We start from the raw sequence: 10,374 nt of genomic DNA on the forward strand, positions 1-10,374 counted from the left end.
CAATACAAGAAATCAAGATGAATAGGCAAATGCAGCCTAATTTTTTAAGCAGAAAACAGAGCTGGCAGGGAAAATACAGATACAATAAAAAAAGGTCTTAACCATTCAAAGTATACACCAGTATAATTTATTATCTCTTATTAGGTACTAAATAAAATCAACAGAAAATATGACAACACAGGATTGCCATCTAAAGAAACTAAAACTCTATTTGAGGAGGAAGATGCAAATATATTAGGCATTCCATGAGTATTCTGACATTTAAACAAAGACCATGGGAGCAGAGTAATCTTAATTATTGCCATTTTTTTTATGTCAAATGGACAATTGCAAAAGCACAAAATAAAATTTAAAAATGAAATCTAAACATTTATCTTCTCGTTTGGGTTTCTAGCTGCACATTCTTATTCCATCCTTATGGAACAAGAATAATAACGTTCTTATTCTATTGTTTAGACATCACCTACAGATGTTAGGAGACATCTAAACTGGAGGGTACGTATGTGGCTTGTCATGCCCTGTGATCTTCACCCCTCTGAGTGCACTGCAGAGTCTGGCCTGAATCCACCATGCATGAGAGAGGTGACACCAGATGAAGAGATCTGTGCCTCATATTGTCCAGGGCACTGTTTCGTTATATTGTAACGTTAAGCTATTTTAACTTGAATAACTGGATTTTCTCACCATGGAGTATACTATCAGATGTGGCTATGTGAGTAGCTAGTGTACCAGTAATCCTTTTAATATCAGTATCTGGTAAAGCCGGTAGGCCCTCTGTCAGAATAAAAACTTCAAAAAAAGTTTTTGCATCTATGGACCCCTTCTCACGTGAAATGCATAAAACACAGCATACTAGGTTACAAAGGAAACCAATTACATTGAAATATATAAATATTAAAATGCACATATAGTATAGTCATACACGGGATTCTTAACATATTAAATAACAAGATCTAGCAGATGTCTTGTAACTAACGTTATGGCAAAGCTGGGTCACCCGTAGACAGTATTTCTAGATGTCAGCAACAACTGTAATGTAATATAAATTACTTGTAATTTTTAGCGGTGATAAAATCACAGGTCCTGCCAAAATACTACTGCAACTTGTCGCCTCCACTCAAAATTGAAGGAAATGCTAAATTCCAATTAGTGGTTAGCACGAATAGAATGCAAACACATTTTTTTTTTTGCATCCAAGTTCATGATCCCCTGAATTCTCTCTGTGGGTCACTTGTGATCCATGGACAACAGATTAGGAAGCTCTATATTCAGGTGAGGTCATAAAGGCTCAAGAGCTTTGGTGACTGAAGAGAACAAAAAAATGAATTCATCGCATTCTTTAATTTCTTCTTCTCTTTGGAAGTAATTCCAAAACGATCTCTCCCCTGTCACTAAAAACATTCAGGTATGCTTACAAAATACTTCCACATATGTAAAGCTCATTTGATTCTCCCAACAGCCCTGTGAAGAAGGTACTAGATTAACATTAATAATCTCATTTAACAAATGTGGAAAGTGAGGTGGAGAGCTTTTAGAAGATGTGCCCATGTCACATGACCAGAAGTTAAGTGCTCAGCTGAGCCTCAAACACAGAGCTTCCCATATTAAAGTCTACACCTAGTCCATAACTCCTGTGAGGCACCTATAATGTTGGGGTCAGGGAAGACAAAAAAAGTGAAATGTTAAGAGTCTTCTATCCACAACAACCTACTTAACTTCGTTACCGCTAGACTGAGCAGGCCCTGGTAACTGGTAAGCAATGTTAGCTCATTTCTCCCTGTTAACTCTCAAACACGACTGTGCATAAACTAGTGTCATTTTCTAGAATGCCACAGGTTCCAGCAATTATATCGGGTCCCTCTGACCCAAACAGAATGCAGAATTTGCTATAGTTCTTTTCTAGTTATCATGTTGTTTCTATTTTATTAGCCCTTTGATTCCAATGAGTTTTTTGGAAACATTTCTGATGACAAATTCTTTTGCTTTTTTTTTCTTTAAATGCTTTAAATTTCAGGCGACTTTCAATCTGTGTAGTCCTTGCTTTCCACTTCAGGCACAAAAAAGAGCGAAAGGCTTCCTATTTTCAAGTAACTTTAGAATACTCTTTTGTCAAATACCTCCCTTTCAAAATCCTTAGATTTGGATTTGGTGGTGTCCCAGAATGTTGTTCTCTATCACCTTCCTCTTAACCTCTTTCCCCATACACATAAAATTGCTTTCCTGGAATATAACTACTCTGTTCCAATGGGCCTCAAAAGAGGAACTATGATGGAAAAAACCTTAAGCTTTAATTGCTTTTGCTATTTAAAAGTAATTTTTCCATTATGAAATTTGTTTTTTACAGTTTCATTTTCTTCTCATGTAAATTTGTCTAATTTTGTCCTTAACATTTATGCTTTGACCTTTGCACCCATCTTAACTCTGTGTGTGTGTGTGTGTGTGTGTGTGTGTGTGTGTGTTTCTTTGCTATTCAAGTTCCTTCTATTTCTCTGCATTTTAATCTTGGTTTTGTCCAGCCTGCAAACTGACTTGGTTGCCTCTTTAGCCTTCTGCTTTTGCTCTTTCACTGTGTACCTACACAGGACTTCAAAAGCTGTAAAATGTTAGCCCTGAAAGGGGTCTTTGCTATTATCCTGCATAGCACTGTAGGGTCTTTAACCTCTACAAAATAAAAACTGCCGGCTGCCTCCTTTGCCATCAGAGAGAGCAGTGAAAGAGTTTGGGGGGAGGGGAGAAGGAAGGATAGTGATAAGGAGAAGGTTCAGGTCCAAGAAGTGCTAACCTGGATCTGGAAGGTGAGGCTGTATGTCTGCAACGCTAACATCTTCCTACAGGGAGTTCCCTTAAGTCCCCTAGAGGAGGTACAGTGACAGCAGACACTTAAAACTTTGTAGGCAGAGCTTTAAGATGGACCATGCTCAAGCGACTCTTAGGTAGCCCTGAAGTGTGCTCTCAGTTTACACATCAACAGCCCAGGCAACTTGTCTAAAGCCACGGTCAACACTAGGGATTCAGCACGGGAATACAGGCCCCTTCCTCTGCTATTCTCTGTCTGGGCTTGTACCCTTACTCCAGAACCAGCAAAGCACCACCTTCATCTTCTTCCTTGGCCTTGACTCTTTCTCTGGTGGGTTTAGTTACACGAACTCCTATCTCAACTCATGGCTTCATTGTGGCTTGCTCTGACAATTTCCCTTCAGTCCTCACTACTCCGACAGGCTTTATACCCACATAAAAGGTCAGGTGTGAGAACAAAGAAAAGGCAATTATATATTTAATCTTCACAACTTATTGAGGAAGATGTAGTTATTTTCATTTCACAAAAGAGGAAACTGAGGTTCAAGAGGGTGCAGTAACTTGTCCAAGGCTGCATAGTCAGTGGTAAGATACCCGCCCTCGGTACTACCCTTGAACACACAGTGTGTATTAGAACTTTCACAGGCAAAGAAATGCTATCGTTTTATTCATTCCTTGTTTTAAAAAATATCTGAACAGCTACTGCGGGTTGGGTGTAAATCTGGATTCCAATTCCAGTGTCATGGTTCCAAAAACACACAACAAAAAAATTGTCTACATGATTCTTTTGGAAAGATCTCCAGAGAAAATTTCCAATCCGTTCTGAATTATCAGGCTCGGTATCTTAAAGACACTACCTGTTTCTTTGGGGCACAAACATTATTACCTATATCATCTATGTCTTTTGCCAGACTTGGGCACGAAAGACTTTGAGCTAGTTCTAAAAATCAAAGAAAAAGATGTGCAATAACTGAGGACAAAAGACTCCCAAACAGCTTGTTAGACGAGATCCCCAAATATTCTGCTCAATTACTGTGAAGTATAGTAAAGTAAGCAAGTATAGAGAGGTGGGAACAGGCAAAACTTAGGTTTGAGTCTGGGAGCCACACTATTTCCTAGCTGTTTGATCCGTTTAATCTTGCCAGGCCACAGTTTTCTTGTCTGTAAAACAGGACCAATCATGGTGCCAAGACTGTGAGGTTACTGCAAAGATCATCGGAGGTAATACAAACAACGCATGTGGTAAAGCACAGGCACACAGAAAATAATCAATAGAGTGATAATTATCATTATTATTGTTCTGGCGGTTAGGGGAGTTGGACACATTTTATTTTAATATTTGCTTTTGAAAAAAAGATCTTGACAAAGTCAAAACTCCAGAAATTTAGGACAATCATTCTGTGCTGGTTCTAGATAATATTTGGACAGGTGCTCTGAAATTACAAGTGGACAATAATAAATTCTGCTATTCCATTTATATTTTAATATTCCTAATATAAATCATGTTTTTAGGTTAGCGAGTACAACTGACACATAGTAATTTATCTATTATTCTGAAATATGCAGTTGTCTTATCATTTCTACTTGAATATATTTTGCAAAAGAAAATTTCGCTGACACTTATGATTAGTACAATGAACTCCACCTTCAGAAGGAAGATTTACTTTTCAAACAAATCTGCTTTTCAAATTATTCTTAATTGATACATAATTGGCTTTATGATTTCATTGGTTTATTTGTGAAAATGTGCTAATTAACTAAAGGAAACACAGAACATTAGCTTTTTCCAACTACTAAATACATTTATTTTGAAGGGAAACTAAATTTTGTTAAATCTTTTGATCATCTTTGTCATTTTGTATGACTTACTGCCATTTCTCCAGAATTTGAAAAACTATAGGCACCAAGAATAAAAATTATAATAAAAATTTAGTTTCTTTAAAAAAAATAAACCCAGTTTGTTAGTCTTTTGTTTTATATTTCTTTTCATATATTCTTTTGTCTATAAAGGTATTTTTAGTACCTTTGGCTGAAAAAACACAAATCACTGAAAGAAAATCTTTTGGTTAATCTATCTTAATATTTAACAAGATTAAGATGTCTTATTATATTTTCCCCTTTTATATGAATCTGGAAAACTTTTCAGACGTTAAAATATGATAAAATTTCAACTGTTTAATTATTAGGAGCACTAAGAATGTAACTTACCAGACAGATATCAGTCCAGGTACTAACTTGTAATTTTTTTACTTAGAACTATAATTCAAACTACTGTTTGTCACAACTAACAGTGAATATGCATATGGATAGTCATCTAAAAGGGATATTAATGTTACTCTTTTCATTAAAAAAAAAAATCCTAATCCCCATTCCAAAAACAAAAATAAATAATGAAGCAACCTAGAATCTTTTCAGGTGTTAGCAAATATGCAGCAGTGTTCTATATTAAAATCAGACTGTAAGCTGTAAGTTGTTTGTTTTGTTTTTGATTTATTATAGTTCCACTCTTACCCATAAAAAGGAAATCAGTTTTGAGTTATGGCACAGAATATGAAAAGGAAATGTCAAGTGACAATATTACCGGTTAGTTACCTAAAAAGCCACTCTAGTTAAAAGCCAGTTAAATCCTAATTTTAAAAGACTTCATGCACTATAGGTAGATTTTACCACAGAGCTCTCACACTTTATTCCTTGAGCCTACTGTTTCTTATCTGAGACTTTTTTTTAAATTAACTTAATGAAGTGGAGATAACAGGTAAAAGGTCAGGTTTAAAGAAAGAAAAGAATTATTCCATGGGGTTATTCAATAATGATTTTATGACTTGAATTTCCACTTGGGTATGCGTTGTAAGTCAAAAATCTCAGGTGATTTTAGTAAGATCTTATCAGTTTGGCTTTTTTGGGGAATGAATCCTTTCCTACATTTGGACTCCAAAACAATTTCACCTCATATGTATAATAATATTGGTCTTACATGTTACATTTAGATTAATTACAAAAGCACACATACCACAAGTTTCTGGAGCAGGCCTTTCTGAGCTGATTTGTTAAAAATCTTCTTTAATACATATCCAATTTACTAACAGGGCCAAAGTTCACCCGAAATTTGACAGAGCTAATTGAAGACATCGGTTGTCGGATGGCACTGGTTTTTAGGCAAAGTTCTTTTCCTTCTCTGCTCCCCTTCTCAAAACTGAGATTACTTCTAAGCAAAAAAAAAAAAAAAAAAAAAACCAACCCTAAATTTACAATACACGGAAGTAAATCCAGCGGGGCATTACCTCTGTTACAGACGTGCTGGCGTAGTGGAAGAACTTTTACATGACCAACCCGATGCCATCTTGGTCACTTTAAAGTTTACCATTTTGGTACTTTTTGCCTATTCCAAATTGTAGAAGCTGAAGAAAAGGACACTGACACGCTGACACAGACACAGACAAAGACACAGACACACACACACACACACACACAAACCCGAGAATACAATGCAAACTATAACTAATTCAAAATAAGTGAAAAACCTAAAAGCATTCTTGAGCCATAGTCTCCTACGTGCTACCCAACCCGGAGGACTTCTAATCAAGTCATAGTCTCTTTTTTTTTTTCCCAATTAGGTTGAAAGCAGTTTGAATAAGGCTACTGCCTCTACACAAATGGCACTAATTTTCCCATTTGGGTATAAGTCTTTTAACTTCAGCTGTTATGCCCCTGGCAAGGAAGTGGAACTGAAATGGACAAGACTAAAAGATTTCCTGGGTTTGATTTGCTGTGGATCAAGCAGTCGGCTTTGCAAATGGCAGAGACAACAACTCTTCTCTGCCACTGCTAACTCTCAGAAATCGATGTAAAAGGGCTGGGGAAACAGACTGTCAGAATTTCTCTTCTGGTTCTGAATTCAGGTGGACATAGGTTTCTGAGCAGAACTATGATCAACTCATGTAGCTTCTTTTATTAACTTTCTCCTCACAGTCTTTCCTCCCGCAGTACCCAATCCGTGGTCAGAGGCAGCACAGATACAGAAATGGAAACTGGGCCACAAACTACTTAGCATACATGCCCCCCAGGCCAATAAAAATTGCATTTTCCCTTTGCTAAAAGTATAATTTGTAATTAATTCTTATTTTACTCAAAGGATAGTGCTATTTGTAATGTTAAAAATAACCTCTCAGAAGGAGCAGTTCTCTTAAAATGAAAATTACTTCTTTAATTAACGTTTATAATATATTTAGTTTGTAAATTGTCTCAAATGTTGAATAGCTTGAATGTTGATAGGTAGACAATATAGAGTAGTCTGTATATTTGATAAAACCAAGATTATAGATTCTCAAATGAGATTTATTTTTTTCTGATGTCTGCTGTATTAAAACACGGAATAACTACATATTAGCTAAAAAGTCAATTACGCAATAAAGTAGAAATGCTAGGGAATCTGATTAACGTGGATAAATTTTGATCCTAAACTCTTCTTTTTCACTCTTTTACTGTTGCAAAACAACATACATATATACCATAATCATGCGTGGATTTTTTTCACTTCATCTCAATCTTATCCAAAATTATTTTGATAATTTTCTGGACCCCACTGCTTATATAAGATGTGGGGGAAAAAAGTCTCAATAATCATTATCAAAGCATTAGGGCACTTATATTTTGCCAATGAAACATATGATTTACTTTCTATACTACTTATGTGTTTAAAGAGAGGACACAGTTTAAAAGTCCTCAGTGAAAACACATTTCACAATACAAAGATCAAATTTCATTGTTTCTTATTATTTAAGACTGGCCTACTCTAAATTCATAAACTTTTTTTTTTCTAGTCTACAGAAATACATCTGAACAGAAAATAAACTCTTGCTCTTACACAAATTTCTGAAATACTTGGGAGATTACTATTAAGGAAACAGTCTGTTAAATACATCAAGAAACTGTTAAAACATAATTATTGATTCTTTTGTTAATTTACTTTATGATTTCAAAGAATAGGAAAAGAACTATCAAAAACAGTCTCCCAGAATCATACCCTTATATGTATTCTAAAATGTCCTCAAAAAGGCATTTTTATTTGAAAGTAGATTTCCATCCTTGAAATGTTAATAATCAGGGATTTAATCTATTGCTTTTTTACAATTTAATAAGTTTGTTAAGAGACCCTATGGTGTTTATATGCTAAAACCACCAAATTCATCAAGTGAAGAAAAACTGTGGCAACTCTATGAAAAATTTAAGGATACCTGTCACTAAATGTGCCAAGCAAAAGACATCTTACCAACCTTTGTATTATCCCATATAGGTACCAACAAAATTTAACTATAACTTCAATTTTAAGACAAACCAAAATAAATACGTATTTTTTTAATCTGAGATTAAAAATGATATGCAAGAAAATTCTTCTATTTGATCCACTTTAATACTGCTCACTTGAGTATTTGAGACTTACAAGTATGCATTCTCCTTAAAATTCTAACAGTACAATACATAATTTTATGCTACCTTTTTATTTTATTCCCTCAAGCATTTTTATAGCCTCTAGAATAGCTGTCTAGTTTTTACATTGTACAAAAATGATATTCTTAACTTTTTTCCACTTGCATTTTCAAAAACTATGCCCAAATATGAAGTATAAAACCTCCCTTCTTAATCCATTTAAAATTTCAAAAAGAGAACAGTCAATGTTATCAGTTAAGAGCTTTGTCTCTGATACGTGCTTTTCAGGACTATAAAATTTCACCCAGAGAATAAGTCTGTATCTTTTAAAGGGCCTTCTGACTTTTCCCCACATCTGCCAATTACCGAAGAAATATCCACATGTAAAGTCCTAATATGACATAAATAAAAAAATAAACATCATCATAAGCTGACAATTCCATAAAGTCTGAGAATTCTATTGGATTAACGCAAATGAACATTTTTCATTTGGAGGCCTAAAATTCAACTTAAGAGGTTTTTTACATCCCAAGCTCGATTTTCATGAGGCTCTGTCACAGGTTAAGAAAAAAAGGAGGGGGGCAGGCTACAGTTCTTATGAGTGGGCTTAACCCAGTTATTTTTTCATTTATTCCTTAAAATGCCTTCACTGAAGGATTAACATCTGCAAACAATGAAAAGTAATCAATATTAGCCTTGAAAAATGACTTAAAAGTCACTCCCTCCCTCAAACACAAAACTCCACAACAAACAAACGTAAATTTGGCTGTCCATTTTAAATCCTTTTTTTTTTTTTAACCAATTCAAGTAAAAGGTCTTTAAAACAAAGTATAAAATAGAAGATTGTTTACATTTCTGCCCATGAGAGGCACATTTTAATGCAGAGGTAATAAACTCCAGGGCAAAAAGGGGATCATTTTCCTCATTTCACTTCAAAGCTGCCATGATTTCAGTGAAGGAAGCAAAAAGGCCCAATTCGAGAGTCCCGGGGCGGTGAGGGGTGTCGGGCCCCAGCCTCAGCTCCAAACCAAGCGTAGGTCTTGAGCTGTCATTTCCAGTCCTAACACCACTTGCACCAGAACAAAACGGTCCCGCAAGAAGCCTATTCAGGGGTCGCTTATGCTTAAGTTTTCCTTAACTTCTCCCCTGCCAACGCGGCGCTAGGTGAACACTTCTGTTGTGTGTTTCACGACTGCCATTGTCTCGCTGCAGGATGGGAGGCTCTTTTAAGTGAAACGCTGTTGGAAAAACCAGGATTTTACGGAGCATCATTTCCCACCTGTATACGGCGCAAATAAACTCTAATTCTACCAGGTGGGGATTTAAAAGTCGCCTGACTTCTCCCTCGAAGAGGGGAGAAAGCAGAGAAGTTGCAAAGTGAGAGGCATTTTAACTCGGGAACGAGCTCTCATCAAACATCGCTGGTTGAAAGCGCTCGCCCTCAACGCGCTCCCGGACACACACAGTTCCTCCTTCGCCGTTTAGAGGAAGAGAGCGGACCTGCGACTTCCGAGGTCAGGCTAGGGAAACAACCTATTTGGGCAGGAGGTGGAGAAGGTTCTGCGCAGAGCCAGGGCCGCCGTGGCTCGGGATGCGCCAGACCTGGCCGCAGCATACACGCCCGGGGGCCCGCGGCGAAGTCTGCCGAGCGCCGGGCCCCGAGGCCCCCCTCTTAACTCGGCGAGGGACGCGCCCCCGTCCTGCTGCCTGCGCTTTCCTCGCTTACCGGCCGGTCTACGCGGAGGGCGGAGGCGCCGCCCACCCTCCAGCCCCGGCCGCCTCCCGGCCGCCCCCCGGCCGCCGCCTCACCGTTGGGGTCCGCGCGGGCGCCGCGGCCGGGGACGCGCGCCTTTCTCCTCCCGGCGCCGGACGTGGAACCTGCGCGCCCGGGCCGCGCCCCAAGTTGTGCGCAGGTCGAAGCAGCTCTCGGAGCTCCTCCGGGGAGGCGCTCCCCGCCCCCAAGCCCGGGCCCCGGGCGAGCGCGGGCGGGAGTGGACAACCCCGCACCTCAGTCTCCTCCGCACCTCCGCCGCGCCCATCCACACCTGCCGCCGCGGGGCCGCGGCGGTCGCGGCTCCTCCCTGTCTCCGCCCCTCGCCCGCTCCCCCCCTCCCCTCTCCGCTGCCTCCGCCGCAGCCGCCGCCGCCGCCG

At 38.5% G+C, this 10,374-nt stretch overlaps 1 long non-coding RNA gene across 2 annotated transcripts; it reads right to left on the minus strand.

The window, feature by feature from the left end:
- Positions 1-330: 330 nt before the first annotated feature.
- LOC122233065 lies at positions 331-10,044 on the minus strand. Of its 2 annotated transcripts, none has more exons than XR_006210512.1 (3): positions 9,950-10,044; positions 5,807-6,001; positions 331-1,642 (listed from the first exon to the last, which is right to left on the minus strand). It is a non-coding gene; the product is annotated as an uncharacterized LOC122233065 (long non-coding RNA). The 2 variants fall into 2 exon arrangements; XR_006210513.1 differs by lacking the exon at positions 331-1,642 and adding an exon at positions 4,106-4,229.
- Positions 10,045-10,374: the final 330 nt, after the last annotated feature.

This window comes from Panthera tigris, chromosome D4 (genome assembly GCF_018350195.1).
Source record: "Panthera tigris isolate Pti1 chromosome D4, P.tigris_Pti1_mat1.1, whole genome shotgun sequence".
NCBI classification, from domain to species: Eukaryota; Metazoa; Chordata; class Mammalia; order Carnivora; family Felidae; genus Panthera; species Panthera tigris.